This window comes from Tupaia chinensis, unplaced genomic scaffold (assembly GCF_000334495.1).
Source record: "Tupaia chinensis unplaced genomic scaffold, TupChi_1.0 Scaffold140534_1, whole genome shotgun sequence".
Classification (NCBI taxonomy): domain Eukaryota; kingdom Metazoa; phylum Chordata; class Mammalia; order Scandentia; family Tupaiidae; genus Tupaia; species Tupaia belangeri.
The window spans coordinates 1,279,933-1,305,225 of NW_006200409.1; the positions used below are offsets into that span (position 1 = coordinate 1,279,933).

At 42.0% G+C, this 25,293-nt stretch overlaps 1 long non-coding RNA gene across 1 annotated transcript in view; it reads right to left on the reverse strand.

The window, feature by feature from the left end:
• Positions 1–5,012: 5,012 nt before the first annotated feature.
• The window catches only part of LOC102472502 (uncharacterized), a 28,998-nt gene continuing 8,717 nt past the window's right edge, over positions 5,013–25,293 (reverse strand). The window contains exon 3 of the long non-coding RNA XR_001371470.1: positions 5,013–5,137. This is a non-coding gene — a long non-coding RNA (uncharacterized LOC102472502). The remainder of the gene's footprint in view (positions 5,138–25,293) is intronic.

Here is a 25,293-nt window from a genome sequence, read left to right on the forward strand (position 1 = left end):
CTGGGATGAGCAATGAGACTGAGGGCTAGAGTAGGCAGCCTGATAGAAAGACTAGCTGTCAACCCCCACCCACCCAACTCTGATGTGGCTAATTCCTATTGTTCAGTGTTTATTCTCCTCAGGGGTTCGGCAACTTAGGTTGCACCTAAGCTATCTTGCAAAGTGCCACGGTAAAATTGAGGAGGAGGCCCTCATGAGAGTGGTAGAATGTACTGGAGTGGAATGAACATGAAGGGACTTGGAAAAATTCATAGAAAATGGAATTAAAATGAGTTTATTTTGGTTAAAAAAATGAAATTCATGCCTAGTTTTTTCATCACATGCATTTTCCATGAGCTTTGTGAAGACCCCACATTACTTTCACATAAAATTCCAATTAGTAATCCCAGCAACTCTGTACAATGAGACTTATCTTCACTTATAAGGGTTGAAGCTGAGACTCAGAGAAAATCAAGTATTTTCGGCTCCCGTGGTTAAGAGGGGAAAGAACTAGAACTTCTGATTCCATATTCCAGTCTGAATTCTTAAACTGAGTCAGATGTCAAAATAACTTAGTAGTTAATAGCTTTTGTGCTAGCTGTTCTGGGTTCAAGTCTCAGCTCTGATACTCATTTCTTTGCTGACCGTGGATAAGACACTTGCTTTCTGTGACTCTCAGTTCCCTCATCTGTAAAACGGCACCAACAGTAGCAGGATCTAGTTCTCAAGGTTGTCATGAAAACGGACTGAAACAACAGACTTAGAGCACTTAGCCTAATGCCAGTCATCCAACAAATGTAATTCTGGTTATTACTCTTCCCGTCCCATGCCAGCCTGCTCATAATTAAGAGACTCAGCAGCTGGGCTAGTGTGTACTAGTGTGTGTGTGTGTGTGTGTGTGTGTGTGTGTGTGTATGCGTGTGTGTGTGTGTGTGTGTGTGTGTGTGTGTGTGTAGTTGCTGGGGGGGTAACCCCTGAATTTGGGAGTTACTGAATACATATACTTTCAGACTATTTACATTCTCCATATTATTAAGATTTCCTGAGATGTCTTGTTTTTCGATCTTCCTTGTGACAAGAACCAATAACAGCTGCACCCGCTGAACAAGGTCTCTCCAGACCAAATCCTGTGTCCCAGGGCTCAGAATTGCCTCCTCAAAAGTTACTGATGGTTTACAAACTCCTCCAGACTTGTCCAAGATTCCCAGTTAAGAAAAAGAATGAGTCAGGCTCCTTCCTAGGACAATGTCCATCTACCTTTGGGAATAAAATTTTTAAAGTATTTAAAAGAATTTCATGAAGTGAAAGTGTTAAAAAAAAAAAAAAAGAAAAATGAAAAAAAAAAAAGTCTGGAAGCAAGGAAGGGAACAAGGGTCTATTCTCAGCAAGACAGGATGCATGTAAGGAGGGTAACTTTGCATTTACAAATTTTGGTATTTCTTACTGTAATAACATTTTATACTGAGAAACTTAAAAGTAGCTCTATTCCTTGGTTGGCAATGGGTGGTGGGTGGGAGAGGATGGGGTAGTACCCTGTAGAAACTGCTCCAGACCTTTCTCAACAAGGCATCTCTTTTTTTTTTCTTTTTCTTGGAGAGATTTTTGCTATAGGGTTCATGTGTTCAACAGAGAGACAGAGAGAGAGAGGGAGAGTGAAAAATCACCTCCCTGGGAGGATGGCCACGCCACAATCCCTTCTTCTCCATTCTCCTCTCAGGATTTTGGGCATAAACACAGGTACCTAGTGTGCGTTTCAAGCTGCTGGGACTGGACTCAACCGCGGTGGCCATGAGGGAGTCCAGCACCTTCACCACTACGCCACCTGCTGGCCCCAGGGCTCCTCTTTTTATGTAAGATGTCACTTCCTTTAGGAAGCACGCCTTAGGTGGAATTCATTATCTCTACTTCTGCAACAGCACCTCACACTTACTGATGCTATGGAACTTCATTAATTTGACATGTCATTTATTCATCCACTCAACAGTTACACTCCAAGCTAGGCCCGGTGGCAGGCCCTGAGAAGCCAAGGCCAACAAGACAGGCAACGTGCTGACTGCCTGGAGCATGTTCTCGAGGTGAAGGTTGAGAGTGGACCACTGAGCTTGGATTCACAAGTTGTCTTATGGCATGTCCTATGATAGACATGGGGCAAGAGCCAGCAGAACATATACTCCAGAGACCTGGCCCAGGCCGAGAGGTCTGGAAAGGCATCTCTGTGTCTGTGACCTTTCAGCTGGGAACTAGAAGACGAGAAGAAGCATAGACTAGGTGAAGGGGCAAGAGGAATGCCAGTAGCGTTTGGGGTTGAGCACCCAGGAAGGTGCTGAGAGCTCACCAGGATTAAAAGAGTAGGCCCAGCCTAATGGGACACCAGAGCCTGGAGAGGGTGCCCAGAACGTGTGAGGCTCTCCAGAATCTGGGATTTTATACTTTACCCTAAGAACAGCTAAAAGCCGCTGAGAGATTTATCTTCATGGACTCTGTTTGTTTTCTTGTCTGTCTTTGTTCATTTCCACTTTGATGCACCAGCTCCCAGCTCAATGCCTGGCAATTAACAGGAGCCTAATAATTATCAATTGGATGTCTGAGCCAAGTCACCCTAGAGAGGGAGAACCTCCAAGCAAAACACATGACCATGCATCCCACCTCTCTTTACCCTTCTGCTGTTCTAGCCCAGGCCTGCAAGCTGAGAAGGGTAAAACCCACACTAAGAAGGGATGATTGGCAATGAGCACAAAATGGAGCTGTTTCTCCCACCATTGCAGTCTTTCCACAATGTTCCCAGTGGGCATCTGATATCACCATCCTGACCAGTGAGACAAATAAACCAAAACCACTGACTCAAAGGAGGAAGTGTTTTGGGGCTGGCAGGTGGCATGGTGGTTAAGGCACTGGCCTCCCACATGGCTGACTGCAGTTCAAGTCCCGGACCTGGCAGCTTGCTTTCTCACTTTCTCTCTCTCTCTCTCTCTCTCACTTTCTCTCTCTCTCTCTCTCTCTCTCTCCCTCTCTCTCATGCGTGCTCTCTCTCTGGTCAAAATAAAAAATAATAATGATGATGGGAACAGCAGTTAGCGTAATGGCTATGTCGCTGGACTCCCATGTAGCCGAGTGTGGTTCGAGTCCCGGACCTGGTGGCTTAAACTCACGCCGGGCGCAAGTGTGTGCGTGCCCAAGATCCTGAGAGGAGAATGGAGGAGAAGGGATTGCGGAGTGGCCATCCCTTCTGGGGGGTGATTTCTCACTTTCTATCTCTCTGTCTCTCTCTGTCTGTCTGGCAAGTGCCCGCGCCCTATAGCAAAAACGTCTCAAAAAAAAAAAGAATCTTCAAAAAATAATAATAATGATGAATAACATTAAATAAAATAATTTTTTAAAGAAATAATTTTTTAAAAGAAGGAGGATGTGTTTGCCAAAAGCCAGACAGCAAGTCTCAGGTGCTCTGAGATCCATGTCTTGGCCAGTTGTTGAGGTAGACTCCCAGTTCCCTGCCTAAACATGTTAATAGGCTTAATTATGTGAATTTGCTTTTCTTTGGCTCAGAGAAAGCAGAGGTAGGGGGATTTTAAATACTGCACAAAAATGAAAGTATGCTGAAACCATTCTGACCTCAAACTGAATGTCAAAGCAGTTGGATTCCTCCGCAGCAACAGAATACTTTTTATAGAATGGGAAGTCAATTGAGAAATCATAAAAAATTAGAGTGGGGAAGGACCTCTGTTCTCTCAAGGGTCAGGTCCCAGGAGTTTGCTGTATAATTGTTCCCCATGGTGAAGGTCTAATGTTTTGTCCACTCAAGTTTTAAATATCTCAACCAACAGCTCACCCCTGGGACACTTCTCCACGGAGCCATAGATCTTGCTGTCAGGGCTTTTTTCCTGCTATTCAATCTCACTTTTCCTTTCCTCCGCTTCATCCCATTTGTCTTTGGCAATGATTTAGACAAGAGCGTGCTGACGTTTGAAAACAAAAAGCCCTGTCTTTGCCTTCAACTTCATTTTCCAGACCCCTCTACCTATGGAATCTTCGAGATCTAATCGGGAGAAGTGGGCAGGCTTACGCGAATGCAGTAAGCATCAAGCTGATGTTGGCTCTGGAAGAAGCCATTTCAAAAAGCCAAAACCCAAGGCCTTGAGCCCACAGGTAGATAGGAACAGAGGCTATTTCTGCCTCCAGAATATGCAGTCTCCCTGGAACCTGATTCTCAAAAGCAGAAAGGATCAGTCCCAGAGTTTTCTGGACATCCCAGAGCAGAGTCACCCCTTGCCGTGACGGCTGGGACAGAAGGTGGCAGCAGAGCATCAGGCTCCATGGGCCAAGCAGTCCCGCCGTGTAATGCAGTTCGTCCCAACTACTCAGCATCCAAACTCTGGGAGCACAAAACCCGACAAAAACTGGAATGCTGAGCTGAGGCCAAGAGTAGGCTGCAAATCAAGGCTCTGGCCGGTCTTTAAGACAAGTCCCAAACAGTCAGGAGTGTGTGAGCACAGTCCTTTTTCTCCCTAAGAACATCCTGCAGCCAGATTTAATAGGAAGGATAACTTGAGTCCTAAGCAGAGATACTGGTCCAAGCTGATCTAAACACAGAATCTTGCTGTCTGATCTTGTGTGGTGTGCACACATTTGAGGGTTTAAAGAAATTTGGGGTTCATATATTTTTCTTTTCTTTTGATTATTCTTTCTAGCTTAGGCTATTTATATCTGAATTCATCTCTGGTTTTCCTGTTTCCGTTTGCTTGATTTCTTACTTAGTAGTGTTTGTGCACAGTCCTTCCGAAGCAGGGATCTACAGGGAAAGCATTTCTGACTTACAGCTGGAATCCTGCTGCGGAACCAATTAAACGCACTACCCACCAGGGAGAGTGTGATATTTTTTATGACTTTCTAATTTCGGACCCTGAAATGGCTTCACTGATCAGAACATTCTTCTGCTTAAGAACCTGAAGGAGCCAGTTGAAATGATGCTTTTGATTTGCGTTTCATTTACAAGGGTCCATACTCGCCAAGTGTACTCCAAGGATTTCCATGGGGCCTCAGATTCTTGAAGTGGGAGAAAGGCAGGACAAAGAAAACAACAAAACTTTCTCGCTATTTTGCCTTATCATACTGGGAAACCGCCAGCTACTTGGGGAAAGTCTTTCTTTGAGAAGTCGGTGAACTGAGGAAAAAAGGATAGAGGAATTAGAACAAAACAATTTCACTGGATTCTAAATCTATTTACACTACAATAGTAAATCAAAACCATGCCTCTTTCTCATTATCGATGGCCTGATAGTAGGGCCTCCTAAATGCTCATTAAGGCAAAAGTAGAGTTGGGTTTCATTTCTAAACACATTCGCAGGACGCCCTAACGCAAGGTGCAAGGGTGGTTGCTTCTGACTGCTGTTTGTTTTATGCCTCTTTCTCTTCTTTAGAGTTAACATGAAACGGAAAGGCTTAAAAAAGGAGGGGGGAGGGGGTCCAAATAAGTTCTAGCAAGGAAGAAGAAAATAAAAGTCAAATTCTCCCTGAATGTCTGAATTTCTGTTTATTTATCTTTGCAATAAGGAAGGACGCCTGAAAATCCAGAACTGCTCTTGGATAAAACAAATCATATGAAATAACTAACAACCCAGCAAAACAGCTAAAAGCCCAAAGTACGAGCTGTTCCAAATCCTTTCCACTTGCCATGGGGGTCTTGGCTCAGATTTTTTTTTTTTTTCATTTTTCTTTTTTTCTTGGCACTCTTGCTTAGCCAGGAGGTAATTCTGAATGTTTATCTGAAGTATCTTCCTGATATTCTGGAGGGACTTTTCTCTCAAGCAAAAGCTCCCCCGAAAGCAAAGGCTTCTTTTAATTCCCATTATATTATACTCAGTGTTGTGATTCATTAACTAGTAGTGCACAGTTTAATTTTAGCGAGACTTTCTACAAGAAACCGACATATATAACCATGCTCAATAACAGCTTTTATAAAATGTGATTCAAAAATTAACATTTATAATTTCATGTGAGCTACTGTATTTGCTATTATGGGATGCTCTGTTAAAATAATCTTTCCTACTTTTAAATAGAAATCCCACGAGAGCAAAAATGTTTATCTTTATTGTGTATAGCCTACTTAAGTACCACTTTATCATATGATTTAAAATTCAACAAGTTCGTAGCTAGTATTTATTATTTTAAAAATAGGGTAAGTGTTTCTTCGCAGTTTGCCTGAATTTAAAATTACAAACCAATTCATCTTTTTGCCCCCTACTTTCCTCCTTTTTTCCCCTTTTTGCTTGCTTCTTTCCTCCACTCTTCTTTTTTCTTTCTTTCTTTTTGCCTTCTTTCTTTCTTTTCTTCCTTTCTTCTTTCCTTCTTTTCCTTCTTTTTTTTTTCATTTTAAAAACCAACAAGTAGCTTCTTTTTTTTTTTCATTTTAAAAACCAACAAGTAGATCGTGTTGGTTTTTAAAGGTCCATAAAAATATAATATCCTTTCAGGAATAAATATTTGTAGATTACTTGAAATGACCAAGCTCCTCGACAGGCCTTTAGGGAGACTACTCTATGTAAGTTTGACTAAAAAGGCAACATTCCAGATCAAAATTTAGTCCCGGTCTAAACTAGCAAAGAGGACTGAACCAATCACACAATAAATAGCAGCATAAACACAAGAATGAAGGAATACACAGGCAGACAGAATGTACCATCGAAACACTAAAGCACCCAAGGAACTGAGTCACTGAATTGCCAGGACAGCCGTCTCAATTCTCCAGTTGGTGTGGAGGCTTTTGCCTCCAATTGAGTAAGCACTCATTCTGCAACCTCTAGGCTCTTGCAAGAGACAGCAGACTGTTAGCCTCTGGGAAGTAGCACTATTTCAATCAACCAATTTGGCATGTTGTGTTTTACAGTTTCTAAAATTAACACAGAATCCAAACAAAAACAGGGCTGCTGTATTACAGAGGACACTGTCATCTGCTGACTTCGAATCTGTTCATTATCAAAATTAGCTGCCTCGTTTGTCCTATTCCCATTTTTGAATGCATACCATTAATTAACCAACCTGTCATTATATGCTGGCAATGACCAAGTTCTCCAGGATTAGACTTTAAATGAGGATGTTAGAAAGGTCCCAGAGCTGGGAGGAGAGCGGGATGGGGAGGAGGCAGAGGTGATGAACAAGTGGAGGAGTTTCACAGGTGGCACTCAGTCTTGCTTCTAGCTACCCTGGCTTTCTGTAGAAGGGCTGTGTGTAGAAACAATGTGATTGATTCTCTTGCATTGAGCGAAGCTGAATTTGTCCAGGCTTCACCAAGGAATTTTCTTCATAATATCTGCATGAATTACGAAGCTGACTTTTAACCAGATGTCGGGTGCTCTGCCCTTCCTGTTCGCACAGGATGCATCCATGTTTAACTCATCATGCCCCTCATGTTTGTCTCATTTTTCAATTCGTTCTTATTTTGGGGTTAAAAAGGAATTGGAGCTTCTTTTTAAGTCCCTTTGATTTTACAGTTTCAGTGACTAGATCCATGAAACTCCAAAAAGTATGTTGACAGAATTGAAGTTGGGAAGAGAGGAAAAGAGGAAAGAGGAGAAAGCAAAGCAGATGGTGAAAAACAAACCAAAGAATATTTAGCGACGCATTTTCCCAAAGAGACTCTGGCCACCCACCTATACTAAAACCATCACTGGGACATTCACATCATAGACACTTTCTAGAGTGCTCTATCTTCAGGAAGCACATCCTATGAAGGCCTTTGCAGGAAACAAATTCGATGTTAAAAGGAGCCATAGCAGTTCCCTCAAATTCTATCTTTTCCACCCCAACTTTCCACTTGAACATTCTTATTAAAAATTTCCTCCATCATGCTTAACATATACAATTTTCCAAAGCAAAGAATGACTTTTTAGAGTCTCTGTGTGCCCATAAAATTCTGTCTTGAAGATTTTTATTAATAATCATAAAAACGTCAGTATCCATCAGGATCACTTGGGGAAGGGTGAGGCAATTTCTCCTAAAGGTGTGTTCAAGTTCTCTGAGACCAATGTTAAATGAAAAGAAGGTTTACTCCGGACTGGTGATTGATCTGCTTTCCCAGTCCCCTACTGTTCAGGGCAAGGCCATGGCCCCAAGCTAACGCAGTGGCTCAGAAGCTGCCCCCTCTGCACCTGCAGCCCCATGCAGCTCGCATGCAGGGCAGAATTCCAAACCACACTGCTACAAGTTGTGCATGTTCTCCTGACACAGAGGGAAGGGATGAGGGGAGCAGTATTACATATTTTTTTATGGCACGAGGATATGCTTCTTGGGACTCTGAGAAGGCTAGAATGAAACATTTAAAATAATGACTATTTTCTAGCCAGCTCTGAGCATCAGCCAAACTGCCTTCACTGGTTGATTATCAGTTAACAGCGATCGAAATTGCAAACAATGAGATAATCCCTGCAAAGGGATTTGTGGGGTGGTCTCCTTGGCTCCCCTTTCAGAGGAGGCTGACTGTGTGGTCATGATTTTTCTCCTCCCAACTGCCCCAGCTTTTTCTGCTCATATGTACGTTAAACCCTGTAGTGAGGTTAAACTTTGGACAGAGAAATCAAAACCCTTAATGACCAAGAATTCTGAAGGATCTCAAGAGATGGGTTATATTGCACAATGTAATCACCCCACCAATAGGAGAGTTACTAACCGGATGATCACATGATTGCCTAATCTGCCAATATCAAGGCAGCGTGGGTGGCTTTGAAGGCACAGGTTCTGGAGTCAGAGAGATTAAACCCTACCAGCGCTGTTACTTCCAGGTACGCAAGCTCTCTGTGCCTCATTTTGTCCGTGCATAAAAATAAGGATGATAGTATTTACTTCAATGGGTTGCTGGGCTTTTCAGACCCATACCTGGAGGGCACCCGACACAGTGCCTTGTATGCAGTAGCATATGTTCTTGTCTCCTCAGAATCACAAGCAGGAAGCTTTTTGTGATTACTTGCCATAACAAAAATGGTTCTCCAAACTAGCTGAGTAGCAACATAAATCAGGAGATTTTAAGAAACACACACTCCCGGGACCAGCAGTTAGCATAATGGCTGTGTCGCTGGACTCCCATGTAGTCAACCACGGTTTGAGTCCCAGACCTGGTGGCTTAAACTCATGCTGGGTGCATGTGCATGTGTGCCCAAGATCCTAAGAGGAGAATGGAGGAGAAGGGATTGCAGTGTGGCCATCCTCCCGGCAGGTGATTTCTGTCTTTCTGTCTCTCTCTGTCTTTCTAGTGAGGGCACGTACCCTATAGCAAAAAACCTCTTCAAAAAAAAGAAAAAAAAATACACACTCTCAGGTACTTTCATTCAGTACTGAGACCCAGAAATCTTCCCCAGGTAAAACTAATATAACCAAGTTGACCTAGATCCACAGACTTTCTCATTACTACAAAGGGTAATGAAGCATTAAGTACAATTTCTGTCTCCGAAGAGTTTACAGTCTGGTTGTGAAGATCGACACACTAACTGTAAGCATTAACTGTCCATTAACAATGTGAGATAGAATGAAATTGAGGAATAACTTGTGTGGCATCGACAGTATACTCTGAAGGATTTCCAATGAATGGGAAATATCCCATTAACTGGAATATACCATAAAGACCCAAGAATAGTGTCGCTGGACTCCCATGTAGTCAACCACGGTTTGAGTCCCAGACCTGGTGGCTTAAACTCATGCTGGGTGCATGTGCATGTGTGCCCAAGATCCTAAGAGGAGAATGGAGGAGAAGGGATTGCAGTGTGGCCATCCTCCCGGCAGGTGATTTCTGTCTTTCTGTCTCTCTCTGTCTTTCTAGTGAGGGCACGTACCCTATAGCAAAAAACCTCTTCAAAAAAAAGAAAAAAAAATACACACTCTCAGGTACTTTCAGTACTGAGACCCAGAAATCTTCCCCAGGTAAAACTAATATAACCAAGTTGACCTAGATCCACAGACTTTCTCATTACTACAAAGGGTAATGAAGCATTAAGTACAATTTCTGTCTCCGAAGAGTTTACAGTCTGGTTGTGAAGATCGACACACTAACTGTAAGCATTAACTGTCCATTAACAATGTGAGATAGAATGAAATTGAGGAATAACTTGTGTGGCATCGACAGTATACTCTGAAGGATTTCCAATGAATGGGAAATATCCCATTAACTGGAATATACCATAAAGACCCAAGAATATTGTCACGGTCTTTTTATAGTGGAGAATCACAAAAATTGTGAAATGTTGAAGGTCATAGACCACTTGGAGGAGGAAATCAAAACTGAACTTCTCCCACCAAAAAGACCCCCAAAATTTTAATGGTTGACACTATGGAGTACTTATGTGCTAGGCCTATTCCAAACAATTTACTTTCATTATTGCACATAATCCTAACAACAGCCTTACAAGGTAGATGCCACTATCATTTCCATTGTACAAATGAGGAAACGGAGGTCCAGAGACTTTGAGCATCTTGCCCATGGTTACTTAGCTAGTAAGTGATGGAGTTGATTCACCCCCTGGCCCCAGGGTTTGTGCCCTGTTTCACAGAATACAAGTCCTTACAAAACATCTCATTCTTAACACTTTGCTTACTTTATTTTGAACATGAAAGGAGTGTTTTGTTTAGCCCAATATGACCTCAATGGATGATAGTTGGTGAGAGAGACAGGGTGGGAGGCGTATAGATATCACCTGGTAATATCGGGGAAAAAAAATAGAGAGGCAAAAATATTTAACACAGATTTGGTTGTTATTTCTGGAGATATGAGTTCATCATTGAAAATGTTGCAGATATTTTAAGCAAGTCTTTTAAAGTTCACTTTTTTTAAAAAAAAAAAAAAAGCATATTCCAAATGGTGACCTTGTGGAGATCTTAAATATCCATCCATAAGACAAATGCAAAAAACCTCCTGGGATTGCGAATAAAATTTTCAGTGACAGCATCTCACATGGATTCAAAGTTCTGTGTCTTGAGCAATTTAGAAGTAAGGATGATGTGCCATACAGAACTGAGTTAAGTGATTCAAAATTGACTTCAGTGACGATAAAGGCAGATGACAAAGGCATATGGGAAGAGAGAATATCATTATGTCATGACCTAAACTTGAAGTTTCTCTTTTTCTTTCTTTTTTTTTCCTGCTGTACAGTTCATGGACTAGCTGGAGAAAGACAGAGAGAAGGGGAAAGTGAGAAATCACCTTCCATGAGGGATGGCCATGCTGCAATCCCTTCTCCATTGACGTCTTAGGATTTGGGGCATGCACACACACACACACACTCACATCTGGTGTGTCTTTCAATCATCTGGTATAAACTCAAACCGTGCAGTCAGCCATGTGGGATCCAGCACCCTAACCATCATGCCACCTGCTGGCCTGACCTAAACTTTTCTTCAAAGACTGGGGGAAATTATATTTCTAAGCATGTGTACTGTTTTATATAATATGCAACATATGCAAACAAATTCATACATTTAGAATGAAAGTGGACATCTTACTTTTGGGTTGTCAGAAAAGTCATGCACACTTTTGCAAAGAAAAACATAGAAGAAATATGTCATGACTTTTCTGACAACCCAATATTTCATAAAAGTTTGTGCATTCTAGTGGCTTTCTTTTTGGAATGTGATTCAGGCTGTCTTACACTCAGCATACAGATATCTAAGCACCTAGTGCTTTCGAGATTCTGTGTGAGTCACGTGGAGCACACATTTCTGGCCTCTGGAATTTGTACTCTCCCTGGGAAGAGAAGACATAAGCCAGAGAAGAAGCTTCTACAAAATCCAGTGTAATTTGGCTCCAGGTAAGTGGTTCAGATGATATGCTGAGAGAAGGAGGCAGGACAACCTGTGGAGGGTATCTCCAAATGACATACATTCTCAAAGCTGAAGCCTGGTATGTCACCTCCTACTGAAAGATTAAAGATCAACATCCCTAAAGTCAACATCCCACATGGTTCGCGCATCTCCTCCTTGCCAGCCCCATCTCTAATTTTGCTTCTCCCTTTGCTGATTCCCTGACCTTGACCCTTGCTGATGCCCTGGATGCCTATCTCTAACTCAGGCTTTGATTCTCCTATCCTTCCGCCTCCTTTGACTATCTTGCCTTTGCACCTGCTCTTCTCTCTGTCTCTATCTCTTTGCCATTTGCCCTCTCCTCCTCCTCTTACCTTACAAACTCCCATCCATTCTTCAGACTGCATCTCAGGGTTAGCCTTCCCGGGGGTAGCCTTCCCTGCTCTCCCAGTTTGGGTCAGGTTCTGCTTTTGGCTCTTACAAAACTGAAGTTCATTTCTTCAAAGCATTTCTCTCCGCTTATTCTCCTGGATCCATTAGTGTGGCTGCTGATTGATGTGCCTCTCCTTTCATGCTACGAGCCTTGAGAGAACAGAGCCCTCATCCTTACTGACTCATCACTGTAGCCCCAGGATCTGGCCCAAAGTAAACCCTCAATAAATAGTTATTAAAGTGAATTGATGATTAATCGAATGCATAGTTACTACAACCTTTAGCCTTAGGCTTGTTACTAACATTATGATATCACACAGCTAAGATGCAATGGGATTACTGGAAGTCAATCACTATGTGTGTATTATCTTATTTAATCCTTGCAAAACCCAAAATATGTATTCTGCTGTTATTATTACCTTCATTTTCCATAAGAAGAAATTGGGGGCTCAAAAGAGAAGTGAAGCAACTCAGTCAAGGTTGCATGCACAGCTAATATGTGGAAGAGCTGGGATTTGATCCTGGTCTGCCTGACTCCAAGATGCTTACACTGTTATATTATGTGAGGGGTCTTCAAAAAGTCTGAAAAGATGGAATTAAAGTACAAATTTATTTTGGTATAAAAAAATTTGGAATTCATGCATAGTTTCTTTGTAATATGTATTTTCAGTGACCTTTTTGAAGACCTTTCATATTATACTATATTATCTCATGATGTATGATATTAATTACCTCATCTATTATGCTCAGTTGGAGACAACCTGGTACAAAACCTACTATCTCTGAGGAGCTCCTGGCCCTACCTCTTGTCTCTGCCTTCTCACATTACTTTTAGCTGGTTTCCCACTATTTGGAAATTGATGTCCTGGCTTCTGGAGTCAGTCTCACTATTTAAAACCATATCTCACAGGTCCTTGTTATATTACTTCCTCATCAAGACTGGATTAGAAGACACCCAGAGGCAGGAAATGCATCTTATGTTCCTGCATGACTCATGACATCCGGCATAGGGCTGAACACATAGTGGGGACTCACCTACCAGGACTCACATATTGCTCTTCAATTAGTTGAGGACATCACCAGGATTTCCTTACAAACAACAGCTCATGGTTCAGAATCAAAGCATAAACCATGGTTCTTTCTTTTATATCTTTAGTTCAATTGCCTTCTAGAGGAATTAGTCGACATCTAATGGTAGCAGAGTATTTAGCTTACAAATCTGTGTGCTTAGGCAATAGCTATCAGTCTTTGTAAACTTTTCAAGGTATCATATCTGGGGGAGTTTTCTCTCAGGCCACACTCTTCAACAAATAAGAATATTTGCTGAGGACCAGTGGCTGGCCTCATCCCCCTACATCCTTCACCCAATCCCACTTCTAGGTTTATGAAAAGAGACACTGCTCAGAGGGTGCCCCTACCTGCCCTCTGTCCTGAGTATCTGAGTAGCAAGGTTAACTCACTCAGAGCACTGGGTGATTCTGTGGGAAGCCCTTCCTTCATTAACACCACTAGGTGTAATGAGTTATCAGAATGCCTCAGCCTTTCAATCCAGTGCTCATATGCCCCCCACAAGACATAAGGGAAGCCCAGTGACAAGGTATCTGGAACTACAGAGACTTCATACAAGATCAAAATAGCAGCAGAACTTTTTAATTGTGAAACAATGGATCAAGAGAAGACGAATCAAATAAGAAATGGTAAATATTCAATAAAGATTATGATTAGAGTTCTCAGGCAGGGAATACCCACAGCTATCTTTACACCAACTTAAATCAGGCAGAAATGCTAACAACGAAGATAAAATGAAAGAGTGGATGCATTATTTCTAGTGGGACTTGCGCTGCTATTTGGCCTAATTATTTGTGATATTTCACCCATCATATGAGAGGCTTCTTCAGAGGAAAGAAATAATAATTTGTCTCCTTGAGAACAAAGAACAAAGGGTTTTGGTACTCTCCGGAAGCTCTCCTATCATTAGCAGGAGAAAAAGAATCTGTCTGTTAGCAGGAAATTCCCCTAGAAATCTTGAATATCTCCCCCAAGAAATCCCCCAATGAATGTCGAAGGCCCACTAGGAGGAAGAAGAACCTGTAAGTCTTACTGCAGAGGTAAGACAGCAGATGTAGTTTAGGGAGCATGAAGGCGAAAGGGATGTTCTCTGTACCCTAGTTCTATGATGGCAGGTATTTGCACATACATGAGTGTGTGTGTGCACACATGCACCATCACCATACAATGAGAAACAAGAACAAATCCCCAAGTTTGCTTTTTTACATACCCTCTTGAATAAGGGACTAGTTTTGACTAAGAATGATAGAAAGTCCAAAATAACAAAAGTATAAAAAAGATAGACATGGGGACCAGCAGATGGTGTAATGGTTATGTCACTGGATTCCCACGTAGTTGACCACGGTTCAAGTCCTGTACCCAGCAGCTTAAAACTCACACTGGGCATATGTCCAAAAATCCCAAGAGGAGAATGGAAGAAAAGGGATTGTGGCATGACCATTTCCCCTAACAATTCTATCTAAAGTGTGAGGGACTAAAATAACTGTTTCTCTTTTGTGTGTTTTAAATTTTGACATCTGGGGAACCATCAGATGGTGTAATAATTACATCACTGGACTCCCATGTAGTCGACAGCTATGCAAGTCCCCAACCCAGTGTCTTAAAACTCATGCTGGGCACATGTACGTGTGTACCCAAAATTGAGAGGAGAATGAAAGAGAAGAAATTGTGGCATGGCCATCCCCTTGGAGTGTGATTTCTCACTTTTTGTCTCTCTGGCATACACGTCCTGTAGCAACAATTGCTCTAAATAAATAAATAAATAGATAAATAAACTAAACACCTGGAGAAACTACCAGATGAATCCTTCTGATTATCAACATCTCTATCTAAACCAATTTCCCATGTGCAATAATCTAGCTTGACCCTTTGCCTCTCTAGACCTCAGTTTACTTTTTGGAAAATGAAGAGATGGTGTTAGAATCCTCTTCCAATGTAGAGGTTGTATGAACCCCTATCGACAGAGTGTAAGATCACCCAGTGATTTCTGAAGACAGAGGTGTGTTTGTATGTTGACTCTACTACTTACTAGATGTCTACACCTGGGACATGTACTTTTAAACCTACATCTCAGTTTCTAATCTGTAAATGAAGAACAGTGACAGTCCCTTCCTGGTTGGGAGCTTGCAGGGACTAAATGCTCAGTTCAGTGGGCCTGACACATGGCGTGTATGCCATGAGTGTTAGTCATTTCACTCTTGCTGAAATCCATCTTACAGATTATCACACCCATCCCAACACCATATGACACACACACAGATTGAGTTGCCATCTTTGATAAATGTTGGTTTTATTAATTAACTCTGTGTGAAGGAAAAGCTTAAGCAAAGGATTGGAAGGAGGAGGAGTGAGGAAGTCTGAGCTGTGAAAATTTTTCAAGTTATTTTCCAAATAATCTGGCCCAAACACACCCCTCCACCACCAAAAAAAAAAAAGAGAGAGAGAGAAAGAACAAAAAATTCCTTACCAAGCACATACTTTGTTAATTTTCAATCCCAAGTATGTATTTCAATGGAAATTCAATCCACATGTTGCTGATTCTTCTGCACTTAACCTATCAAAGTACTGTTTGAAAATAACTATTCGATGTCTGATAAACAACCTTTCCTGTTGAATTTCCCATGCAGCCACCTGTATGATGCTGCTGAAAAGTAAATGGTCCCAGCTGAATGTCAAGGTTCCTTCCTATTTGCAGCCCTATGGACGGAGCAGCCAGCCTAATAACTCTTCTGCTGGAGGTGATTGGACAGGTTGGCTATCTGACCTGTGATGCCCATGCATGGATATACTGGCCACCTCTGAATGTAGCATTACTTTAAGGTGATGAGATGAACTAATCTCTCTTGGGAATTTGAACAAAGTGAGACAGAATGAAGCTGCTGGTGAGCTATGAATGACAGAGCTGCATAGTCATGCTCAGAGCCAATGGGCTGTTTAAGTCTATTTCTCTGCAAGAAGATTTCTGAGTTGATTTGGGAGAGTATCTCAGAAAACACTGGCCAAGGAAAGAGAAATTGAGACAGAAAAGGAAACAAACCAACCCAGCACATTTCCACATGGGAAAACTTGCTGGAGAATTCCAAGAGCCACGGTAGAACACATGCTTTAGAATTTTCATGGTCAAGAGAGGTGGGGTATCCTCTCTAACTGCTGTCAGTTATTAGTTGAAGATTCTTTACAGGGAGGTCTTGATTATCTAGCACTTTTGCCTTTCCTGCAAGAAAGTCTTTGGCAAAGAGTTAAATGTGCTGGCAGCTAGACATGAACAGTTGTCCCAGAAGTACTAAGTGCTGAGGGCATCCGTGAGGGTACCAACAGCATAACTCCATGAGCTTATATGCAAGCTGAAGCTATGACAGACAGATAAGATAATGGACTAGAACAAAGATAATAGGCTAAAACAATAGATGGAGAGAGAGAGACACCTTACTTCTTACTTCAATTAATTCAATTTTTTTCTAGAGTCCCATGAAGACTCTATACTTTACATGTACTTTCCCCCATTTCCTTGCTTGGATTTGAATAAATTTGTTTCTCTTACAAGGAAAAAAAGGACTCTCTTATCATAGAGATTAAAAAACTTTAGAGGATATATCCTAACTTTCCTCTTATCCCACCATATCAGTAAGAATTATTCTGGTTCCAAGCAACAGAAACCAACACTGATGAACTTAAACAACAAAAAAAGTCAATCAAAGGGAAGGATTTGAGGTGTGCAGGTAGAGAAAGGAAAACAACAGAACCTAGCTAGAGACAGACAGGAATAAGACCTAAGGTCTCTATGGCAGGAAGCTCTTAATCTTCTCACCTGTTCTAGCTACTGTAAAGGAGTGTCAGCCATTTCTTTCATCTTGCCATCCAGTCAAGATTCAGAGGCAAGGACCCGGTTACCCACATTTAGGTCATGCACCACTGCTTGACTGTACTGGGCAGTAAGAGAAAGTGCCTGCACAGCACTCTCCAGGTAACTGAGAATTCCTAGAAGAAATGCTGTTAGACAGGAGAGATGGATGCAGAGTAGCAGAGAATATGTGCACACACACGTAGAAACATACATGTCCACTATACCTATGGATTCATGATAACCATCTGTATAATGTGAGAATCAGAGATTTTAACACAATATGACAAATGTCATGGAGAAGTACATGCAAGGGGAGTCTTTAAAACATTCATAGAAAATGCATATTATGGGGACCAGCAGTTAGCGTAATGGCTATGTCGTTAGACTCCCCTGTAGTTGACCGTGGCTTGCGTCCTGGACCCAGTGGCTTAAACTCATGCCAGGCACATGTGTGTGTGTGTGTGTGTGCCCAAGATCCCGAGGGGAGAATGGAGGAGAAAGGATTGTGGCATGGCCATCCCCCCCTCCCCCGGGTTGATTTCTCACTTTCTGTCTCTCTGTCTCTCTCTGTCTTTCCGAAGGGTGCATGCGCCCTATAGCAAAAACCTCTTTGGAAAAAAATGCATATTATGAAAGAAACTATGCATGGATTTCAAAAATTTGTTGTACCAAAAAATCATTACACTTTAAGTTTGTTTCCATGAAGTTTTTGAAGTCCCCTTGCACAAACACAGATCTCTGCCAATAACTGGGGCCAAGGGGAAGGCAGAAAGATTTTGCTGAGATCCAGTTTGATAATGAGTGATTATTACATGCCAGGCATTGTGCCCACTATGATATTTAAACAGAGTGTGGAAAGATAAGAGAGTTCTTTTTAAAAATTTTTAAAATTATTATTTATACATTAAATCGTTATACATCATTTAGATTGTGAAGAGACTTTACCCAGTATGATATACACCTCAGTCCAGCCCAGTTGAGACTATTATATGCATCCTCGTCAACAGATAAAAAACTTTATCTCTGTCCCGCAAGTGTCTTACCTTTCCATTTTCCCCCCAAATTTCTTTTCCTATGCTCGATAAGAGTTCTTATATGGAACTGAAGACTGAAGAGGGCATTAGAGGTAGAAGAAATGCCACATGTAAAATCGTGGAAGTGCAACATAGCAAAGGCATGGAACATAGGATGCAGAGAGAGATTGTGTGGAAGAATGAAGAGGAAAATAGGAATAAACTTAGGTCATCAAATCACAATGCAATTTCCACACCAAATTCAGGAAACTGGCCAAACATTAAGAATATTGCACGTATCATAGAACTGAGGTCTAGAGAGAAGATCCCTCTGGTAAATTGTAGTGGATGGCTCTTGAATACAGTTTGGGAGGGACAGTACAACGGGGCTTAGAAGGGCCATTAGATTACTATGGCATCTCTCCACGGTGACATGATGAATGATGAGGACTGATCTAGATCATGGCTTAGAGAGCGAGGGGTGACAAATATGAGTGATATTTAGAGAGTAGAATTAGCAGGACTTTGTCATCAGCTTTTGAGGGCACAAAGAGAGAAGAGATAATATTTTAAAAGAAAGCTTATATAGTGACTACATTTAGCAGTAATTACAAGGATTTTCCTGGCCTCCTATAGTGGAAATGGGAGACTCTATTCTTTCTACCGGAAATGTAATGGCATCCAAGAGGCTCCAACTTGGGTCTCAGAGCTCAGCCAAGGAAGAAAATGTGGTGCTAAGAAGGGTCTCAGGGAAACAGAGAAGTGGAGCAGGATCCAATTGTCTATACAGTGCTGACTGTGGAGGTGCTTACCTACCCTGTGTCCTGCTTTCTGAACTCTTTAACTTCACATTCAAGACTTTTCAAAGACTGATGACAACCTGATGCCTCAATTTTATCTACTATTTCTTTCCTGTATTATATAATTCTTTCTTGTACTCTAAGCTAGACCTATTGCTTTTCATCCTCCATACTTTCATGTGACCATTCCCACAATCCAGAAAGCCTTCCATATCCTCCAAGTTCCAATACCACCTGCCTCTGCCCCTTCCACAAAGCTAAGAAGATAATCCCAGGAAATGAAAGAACTCTAAGAACCACAACACTGGCTCTTCCACTGAGTAGCCTAGGAAGTGTAGAAATACAAAAGTCTCTCTGCTCTCCAGGCAGTCTTCTAGAGGCCTAGAAAGTAGGAAACAGGAAGCTAGAAACACAGTATGAGGGGATTTTAAAAATATCTATGGAAAAAAATGGAATTGAAGTACATATTTAGGGCTGTCCCTACAACCTAGTGGTTAAGAGAGCTGGATCCCATATGGTCAACCATAGTTCAAGTACCCGCCCCAGTAGCTTGAAAAAACATGCTAGATGCATGTACATGTATGCCCCAAATCCCAACAGAATAAAAAAATGAAGGAAAAGGGCTTGTGGTGTGACCATGCTCCATGGCAGGGGGTGGGGGAGATGGTGCTTTCTTCCTCTTCCTTTCTTTCTCTGTCTCTCTGTCTTCCTCTGACCAGTGCATGCACCCTCTAGCAACTAAAAACATAATAAAGTACAAGTTTATTTTGGTGCAGAAAAAATGTTTAATTCATGCCGGTTTTTTTTTTTTTTTAATGATGCACATTTTCCTATAAAATTTTTGAAGACTCAGCACAGATAGCACATACTGGGACAGCCTCAATTCAAATGCCAGGAAAGAGACTATGAGCACCTTTCTGCTTGGCCTTTCTTGTATAAGAGGATAACTAGAGAAAGGAGCCCATATCTATCTTCAGCTATTATAGGAAAAATGGGCATCAGGCCTTACATCCTTGCCAAGATTACACACTGACAGATGGGGTAAGAAGATATTTTCCTCATAAGAAACTCAAGGTGCCTTACATAACCAGAAACCAAATATCTCCTAGGAATGGGCTAGAAGTTAGGTCAGACCAGAGAACTTCAGGGAGCTAGTGGTTATCCCATGTCCATGTCTTACTGTAAAGCAGTGTTATCATTGCTGTGTTGTAGGGGGCTCTAAAAGCCCCTCCAGAGCTGGGGTGGAATTTGAAAGGGTGACTTTTCTATATGGTTCCAGTCTTGCTAAGAGCAAGACCTGAGCAGCTTCTGTTGATTGAGATCTTTCCCTGGGAGATCACGCAGATGGCATTTTCTTTTCTGGATACTCAGAGTAAGCAGGAAGTTGAATTGAATACAGAAGTGAAGCTCACAGAGTTACAAGTCCTAGTCATATCTCTGTCTAGTTCTACAGCTTAAGGTAAGGCCCCCAGTTTCCACCTATGTAAAATAGGCATGCAAGATCACACACCTGATTTAACAGCTGGTAACCATAAAAATAAGCCACAACTGCAAATATAGTTTAAAAAAAAAAAGATCCTATCCATATATACTGCTATCACTATTAGAGGTACCATTCATTGTCATTAGCAATTATTACCCAAATTTGCATGAGATTATAAATAAAACCCTCTCCTCATTCTCTTGTAAAAACATAGAGACAGACAGATAGATCATTGAGGCTTTGGCATAACTGTCTGTCTTGAGTTTCAGCTATAAAGCATCCAGCCTTTCAAATGTCCCCCTGGAGGCACAGTCTGTTGGGGAATAGGGCTAAGAGTTTTATCACTCTTCCTGTAGCAACCTCCATTTCCTTGGGCTGCTCCCAAGTCAAGTAAAATAGAGTAAAATGCTGGCTCAGCATTTCAGTTTCTGCAGGGACATGTGCCAACATGATATGGATCAGGGACTCAGGGGAGTTTTCAACCAATAATGCAAATGAAAATAAAATAAGTTTGGGCAAGTAGCCTGCTATGTACATATAATGTTCGGTGTTATGAATTACTTTTCCCCCAAAATTATTGCCCCTAGAGGTACTTGTTGGAAAGCCAAAAATTGCTCTCCTAACTTGGAGGTTTTAATCCTTGAGCTTGAAATCTACCAGATGCCAAAATTTTCAGTGGGGTTTCTTCCAACTTCCATTCGAATGTTAATTGCAGTTCTCCTTGTTTTATCTCACTTTCTCCTCCATATTTCCACTATTTCTATTCTACTTCCTTGGCATAAATTTGAATGTCTTGGATAGAAACAGTTGTTCTTTCTCAATGGTTTCTAAACATATTGGAACTCTTTCCAAATTGTAAATCTCATCTTATTCCTAATTCCAGTCCACCTTTCTGGTTGCAGTACTTGTAAAGCAGGATTTGTGAGGGTAAATTGGCAAAGACAAATACTTAGCCCTAAATACACTTAATTTAAAAATGAACCCAGGACCCAGCCTCTGTGGCATCGTTGGCAGCCTACTGGAGTGTGGAGCTGCAGGTCACATGATCGAAACACACTGAATGAATGTGTACATGCATGCCTAGGATCCTGGAGGGCTAGAGGACTGGGGGAAGATGAATCAAGGTGTGATGAGTCCTGTGGAGTGTACTCGTCTGTCTCTCTCATGTGTGTATGTGCTCTATCACAAAGATTTTCAAAAGTAAACCTGGAGGAAAAGTTCTTTTGGCCTGAAAATAGAAATATCATTTGGCTTTGTAAAGAGGGGGAAATACCATAAAAAATTGTGAGTTCCAGCTCTCTGGGGCTGCTCATCCCTTTCTCAGATGGAGAGCCCCACATACTATGATTCCCCAGAAGCAGGGGCTCAGAGACCAGAGACTCAGAACAAGGTGTGTGTTCTGGAGACTAAGAGGACACAGGCTGGGCAGGCCTGGCTCCTGATTGGAGATGGCAGTGAAAGGTAGGGAGGCGGCTCCTCTGGGGAGGGCCATATGAAAACCCCTGTGGACTGTTCTGAACTGCCCATCAGACTGGGTCCAGACAAAGAGTGAAAGTTGAGTACTCAGCCCAGCCCAAAGGGAAACAGGGCAGAGAAATTCCAGTGCAGATGAGAGAATGGGAGCCATTCACACCCAGTCCAGTGAGCAGGTGGGTGACTCTTCCAAGAGACCTATAGGAGGGAGGTAAGCATAAATGATGACCTTCTCCCCAACTAAAATGAATTTGTTTTATTTTACTTGAGAGCCAAGGATGGTTTTAGAAAGAGTCAGTCAGAAGCAAGGAACTTCTACACTCTTCAGTAGACAGGAAGGAAACCCAAGGTGAGTCATTTCTACTAGAAGCACCAGAGAGGATGGGAGCTGCATGCACTTCATAAGTTACAGGTGTGACATGCCAGGATCTCCCAAGGAAAGGGATTGTGCCAAGTACAACAAAAGTCCACAAAATCAGCTGCAAGCATCATGGCCCATACAATACAGTTCTGGTTACAGTACATGTGCACATTTACCTTTTTTAGGATTATATTGCCTGGGTTCAAACCCCACCCCCTCCTTTATCTTCAACTTTACAATGAAGCTTCATGAGGTGCTTCATAATAGACCTGTTCAGAGAATGAATAATACATTTGAAATGTTTAGGACAGCACCAGGCACCAAGTAAGTATTTAGTAAGTATCAGTTGCTATCATTTGCTCTGAGACAGTATAAAAATTGCCAAAGTTTACACCTGAGAGAAAAGCAAAACAGAGGATGTCTTGGGCTTCCATCTTGTGATGAGACCCCAGTACCATGCCTCATTTGTCCCCTGGGACCAGCAGTTAGCGTAATGGCTACGTCACTGGACTCCCATGTAGTCAACCGCAGTTCACAGCCCAGACCCAATGGCTTAAAACTCACACCAGGCGCGTGTGCATGCGTGCCCAAGATCCTGAGAGGAGAATGGAGAAGAAGGAATTGTGGCATGGCCATCCCCCCGGGGGGGTGATTTCTCACTTTCTGTCTCTCTGTCTCTGTCTGTCTGGCGAGCGCATGCACCCTATAGAAAATACCTCTCCAAAAAAGAAAAAAAAAGAAAGTTGGCTTCCTCTAAGGTTTACCTCATCTAAAAGGTTCAACTGGAAGATCGTGTGTAAAAACAGGCCTTGAATATATTAAACATAAAGGAAGAAGAGAGGTTTCTCCACTCAGTAACCATTTAATGAGGTTTATTATGTGTCAAACACTTTCCAGATATTACCTTGATTCATCCTTTAAAAATTTTACAGTATAATTATTATTATTTCTACTCGACATACAAGAGAGAAAGAGAGAGAAAGGAACAAAGAAGAAAGAGGAAAAGGCAGAGAAAATAAGAAACCTAAATTAGTTTAGTTTTTCTTTTTTATTTTTTTGGGCGCGTGCGCTTGCCAGACAGACAGAGCGACATAGAGACAGAAAGCGAGAAATCACCACCCAGGGGGGATGGTCACACCGCAATTCCTTCTCCTCCATTCTCATCTCAGGATCTTGGGCACACATGCACCCGGCGTGAGTTTTAAGCCACCGTGTCCGGGACGCGAACCGCGGTCGACTACGTGGGAGTCCAGCGACATAGCCATTATGCTAACTGCTGGTTCCCCTAGTTTAGTTTTTCTAAAGTTAAGAGAGAGAGAGAAAGAGAGATTGGAATCCCTGACAGAGTCTAGCCATGCTGCTAGCCTCTGCCCAGCCTTCCAGCCATGCAGGATCGCAGACATACTCATAGGTGCATCTGGCATGTTCAGGAGAACCTGGAAGCTGAACCTAGGGCCTTCCAATATGGCTCTGACATTGTACAGAGGTGCCCCATCACCTGTACTGCCATGGCTGGGCCTGTTTTTTGTTTTTCTGTCATTTTCCATAGGACTTCATAAGCCCTAAGACACACAGAATGTTGTAACAATTCCAGGTGGGCTAGTAACAAAGAGCTGATCATCTCATGAAAACCCTTATGAGAGGCAAGGCTTCCTCCTCCCTCTGCAAGAGCCAACTCAAAGGAGATCTTCTTGGTCAGCTTTGGTCTGTCTTTGAAGACACTGACTCTTCCTCTTTCCTACTGCACTGTGTCTTGCTCATTCTTCCTGTGATGAAGATAATGATGAAGTTGCATTGTGCCCTTCCTGGAAGAACTGTGAGCTCCTTTGCAAAAGCATTCCCTATGCCCAGACAACATACGACATAGGAGTTGTAATAAAAATAATGTTCTGTATTTCGTGAATGTCTAAACAAAGCATCTCACAAGCCTTCTTGCACTAGATTAAATACTTTTGCACCCTCATCCCAATTTAAATATTGAAATTCTAATCTTCAGTGTGATGATATTAGGTGGTGGGGCCTTTGGGAGGTGATTAGGTCATAAGGTTGGAGCCCTCATGAATAGGATTAGTGTTTTTATAAATAGGCCCAGAGAAGCACCTTACCTCTTTCACCGTGTGAGGACACAGCTAAAAGACATCATCTAAGACCAGAATATGAGCCCTCGCCAGACACTGAATTTGTTTGATCTTGTATGTTACAGCCTCCAGAACTATGAGAAATAAATTTCTGTTATTTAAAAACTAGCCAGGGCCCACCCTATAGTGTAGCAGCTAAGGACTGTGCATAAAAAACTGGATTCCACATGGCCTACCACAGTTTGAATCCCAGTCCCAGTGGCTTGAAAAACACATCAGGCACATGAGTGTATGTGCTTAAAATTCTGATGGGATAGAGAAATGGAGGGAAAAAAAGAGAAAGGATTGTGACATGACAACTCCCCATGAGGGTGGGGAGTGCCTTCTCTGTCTCTCTGGCAATTCCACGCATTCTCTGGTGGTAAAAAGCTACCCAGTTCTGTTGTAGCACTCTGAATAGATCAAGACACTTCTTTATTACCTCCACTTGAGATCCTAAAAAAACTGATGGCTGGGCCCTTTGTGAGCAAAAACTCTGTAACCCAGGTGGTGAGAAGTTAGAGGAAAGTTAGGGAGTAGACAAAGATTCCTATTTTTATTACACAAGGTTCCAGAGTGGAGTGGTGGGGGTCCTAGTTTTTGCAAATGGACAAGGAAAAGAAGTCAAGCTGATGGAAAAGAAGAGACAAACTGTAATTTGAAGATGGTTTGACTTTATGATTATCCACATTAAAAATTCTGAAAGAATCCACAAACTGCAAGAACTAATAAGAGTCCTTTCTTATCTCAGGCATATCCCTTTGGAGTCTGAGTCCCACCCTACTTTTATAGCTCAATCGGTTGGAAGTAGAGAATGGTGCTACAAAGGCTGGCTTAAACTGGAGGAATATTCATGTAAATGTATCTTGAATTGATCCCCATTCAGAAAACTAGCTGCCAGCTGGCATGTTCCTGCTTGCATGTGTTCTGACCACACAAATAGAACTG